At 52.9% G+C, this 4,011-nt stretch overlaps 1 pseudogene; it reads right to left on the reverse strand.

Annotated features, from left to right (window-relative positions):
- Window positions 1–974: 974 nt before the first annotated feature.
- Window positions 975–3,594, reverse strand: LOC102254012 (annotated as a pseudogene).
- Between the last annotated feature and the right edge of the window lie 417 nt (window positions 3,595–4,011).

Consider the following 4,011-nt stretch of genomic DNA (forward strand, 5'->3'; position numbering starts at 1 on the left):
CCTAATAGAATCTCTCATCTCTTTATCAATGGAGAAAATAGCTTAGTACAAGGCACAGAGGAGAATCACAAATGAGGCAGAGGCTTTGTCAAGAGGGAGAGAAAATGGAGAATTAGCACAGCCACAGACTCTCCCGCAGACCTCTCCACTGTCCAGGTACCCAGTGTGCACGTTCTAGGGAGAACCCCTTGGAGTCCCTACAATAACCCTATGAGGCTGGGCCTTAGTTTACCCTGTGTTCAGAAGAACAAACGATCAGAGAGATGCAGTGACCTGAAGAGTCACTCAAGCAGGTGACTGAGTGACCACTGTGTTGTGGAGGGACAGGGCTGACCTGGTACATGGTTGGTCCCACACAGGTTGTTAGTAGCAAATGTTCTGTATTAACACTGAATGGTGGGTGGGTATGAAGGTTTGGTCACTGCCCAGGAAGGTGGGCACCAGGTGTTTGATCAGATGGTCCAGGCAGGTTGCCTGGGCAGTGTGCATCTTTCAGGTCCTTTCTTTTGTCTGTGAGGGTGAAGTTTATTTGAAACCCCGAGTGAGTGGTGCTGGGGCTACTTGGCTCTTTGACAGCTGGAGCCCAGGGCTGGGCAGACTGTCCTCCCTGTTATGCTCAGGTTGCCCGTCATGGGAGGCCAGTCCTTGGCCCTTGGCCATCCAGCTCTGCGTCTGGGCACACAATGAAGCTGGCTCCCTGGGAAGCAGAATTCTGCCTTCCAGGAAGGGCAGGGCTAGAAGATGAGTACAGTTCTCGCTGGGAGTGTTAGGGGTCCTCAGGCCAAAACACACCTTCTATGATTCTCTAGCTCATGCCCGCCTGACCTCCCACCCACTAGAGTGTGCTGGTTAATAGCAGAGCAGTTGGCGGCTCCCTGTTGGGTGTCGCCAAGTTAGTTTACAGGCTCTAAGCACATTCGCACTTCAGTTTCTCGTTGTGTTTCCAGGGTCAGTCTCCGTACTAAACCGAAATGTTAACAGAAAAGCAGTTGGGCCTTCCAGTAGTTGGCATCAGCAGGGCCACAGGCAGGGCTAGAAGTTGGTCTTGAGTGTCCAGAGATGCAGATGTGGAAGTGCTGGGCATGGGAGGACCACTGGGCTGCCAGCTGGAAGACGTTAGGTCATTCCACACCACACCTTTGATGAGGACCTGAAGCATGTTCTGCTGGTGCTTGGCCTGCAAACAAGGTGGCTCATTCCCTCCAGGCATTGGCTTTTGGACTCCATGTCCTTGTCCTTGGTTTTCTTGAGCAAAAACAACACCTTCTTGTTCATCTCTCAGGTGACCACTGCCCTGAACATATTGGGCAGCCTGGTGACCTGGAGAGAGTAGAAGGTACACTTGAGTGTGTGTTTGGTGGTAGCCAGGTTCTTCTTCCCCGAGTTTCTCTTCCTTTCTGTGGGCTGGGCTGCCATCCAATAATCTACCTTAAGCCCCATCAGTTTGGTGTCAATGCCCTGCCTGGGGTAGGTGGTGGGGTGGGCAAGGCCTCCTTGTTGGTCGCAGACCTGTATGGCGGGGTGGACGAAGTACACTGCAGCCCAAGAGGATCATGCCATCTGTGTCTACTGACATGGTCAGGGACAGTTCCACTCTTCCAAGTTCCACCAACCCAACCAAGGAATTGAATTGGAAGGAGTCCTCGTTAGGGCTCTTTTGTTGTACATGAACATGGCTTCCTTGAAGGGCAGCTGTTGGACACAGCTGGTCCCCTGGATGTACCGTGTGATTCTCAACACCATGCCCAGTGTGTCCTGCATGGGCCTCAAGCTTAAGGAACACGTCTTGCCAAGCCAGGTCTTAGAATAAGTTGTGGAGTGGTAATCGATGGAGCAAAGGTACATGGCCATGGGGTGTTAAACCAGTGGGATGACCAGGAAGCACATTTAGCCCTGCCAGTTGGGAAGGCCCTTGGACAGCTGCTCCACAAAGACCCACAGCACAGCGCTGACGTAGTGCTGTGCCCCTTCCACCATGATCTTCACTGGCTTCGGGACTGGGAATTGTAGTGACAGTATCTCTGTTTCCACGAGATGATAAGAGCCGAAGGCCGCCTGGACCACAGGAGCAGGTGCACACCACAGGCAGCATGTGTTGCTGCAGGACTCAGAATAAAACTGTCCCTGCCAGTTGGAGGCATTGAGGAGGAGGATGTTCTCAGGCAGCTGGTTGTCAGAGATGAGGATGTGGTTTAGCTGGTCTTACACAATCTACCTGGGGATCTGCAGCTGGCTGGGCAGGTCTTGGCAGTGCTTGGTCTGTTGGACCACTAGTTCCTGGTACTCCCACCTGCTGCTCCTTCCGGGATGTGCTCCAGCCCCAGCAGCCCACCGGCTTCCCCTGAGATCTGGTGGAGGGGAAATGAGACTTGGTCTTGGTGACACAGGGTGGCAGCATCTCTGTGGACACTTCCAGGGCTGAGGTCTCTGCCTCTGGTCAGTCCTAGGGCTGTGCCAGTTTCTCCCTGGGGTGGGTGTGCTGTGGGCCACTGAGTCTGAGACACAGTGCCCTGGTTGCTTGTGGCTCATCTTCTCAGGCACATGGGTTGGGCTTGGAGGCTCCTTCTGGCTCTGGCACTGTGGATATTCTCCATCTCCATCTGAGAGCTGGAGTGGAACAGGTCTTCCAGGTATAGCCTGAGCCAGGACTTTGGGGTACCGAGGACACTGTCATGGGCCACTGTCACTGAGGTTTTCTAGTGAGTCACACACAGCATATCCGTCCTCCTCCAGCTCAGGGACATGCTCTGAAGACTCCTGCTCCAGGTCCAGGTCTTCCTCCCACACTTGCACCCTGCACAGCTATATCCTAACTTTCTTGTTGGAACATTGTTGCCTGGTCACGAATGGTGTTCTTACTACCCTTTTGTGCTGCTTCTTGGCTTCTCCCATATTGAAGTCCTCCTTTTCCAGGTCCTGCCCCTGCTCAGGATCATGGATGGCCTGCTGCTCAGAGAAGATTTCATTTTCCCTCTCAGTGTACTGAACCCTGGGTTTGGCTTTGGGACCGGCCTGCTGAGAGTTATTTTCAGGGTCCATGGACTGGCTGGACAGGGAGTAGATGCTGACCTCCGCCACATAGGTAGATGCCTCCCTGATGGTTGTGTAGAGGCACAAAACCTGGCCATCCTCGGAGGCTCACTGCATCACCTCAGCCATGTCTATGTTACCCACTGCGAGCATCTTGTACCCTTGGATTGTCTGTTTTTTAAGGTGCTGCTTCTGCTGCAGCATGATCTGCAATTTGTTGCCTAGAGAGAGGCTGGGGGCGGGGGTCCTGCAGTGAGAAGAAGGTCAGCAGGTCAGTCTTCACTAATCCACTGGGGAGCAGCAGAATCTGATCAGACCTCAGGATGCACTTTGAGTCCATAATCCTCATCACTATCACTAAGGAGGTGATCTCCTTTGCAAGGGCCTTTAGAACCACCAGCTTGGTTAAGGTGAGGTTGCACAGCCTGGGCATGCAGGTGGAGGTGGAGCTGCAGCAGTCCACCTCCCAGGGAGCAAGAGGTTCATGGGCACCTGTTTATTGCTGGCAGGGGGGATGCTGTCCATCTCTGCTGGTGGTGGAAAAGCTGTAGCTGCAGGCCCCATAGAGGTCTTATTTCCACCCTGTGTTGGGACAGAGGGGGCACGTTCCATCAGAGGCAGCTCATAAACTGCCAGATGGGTTGGGGGCTACAGCTCAAACTGAACCCCCAGGCACTCAGTGATTGGTGGCAAGAGGTGGGGCAGGAGTGACCACAGGGGCACACGCTAACCTGGCTACCTTGCAAACTCAGAGACCTAAAGTAAACCCAAAGGATATTCTGAAATTAAATCTTTTAAACTAAATCAGTTTATGGTGGGTAGTCATGTCCTAGGCCAGCATCTTCCCTGACAAAGGACAACTGTTACCTTACCTGAGCCTGTCTATTGTCTTTTTGCCTATAGTATAACATATTTTTGGAATGTCAATATAACTTTCCTTAATTCAGACTCCTGAAAGCACATGCCCCACTCTGCTCTCTG

The sequence above is a fragment of the Myotis brandtii genome, unplaced genomic scaffold (genome assembly GCF_000412655.1).
Source record: "Myotis brandtii unplaced genomic scaffold, ASM41265v1 scaffold3839, whole genome shotgun sequence".
Classification (NCBI taxonomy): Eukaryota; Metazoa; Chordata; class Mammalia; order Chiroptera; family Vespertilionidae; genus Myotis; species Myotis brandtii.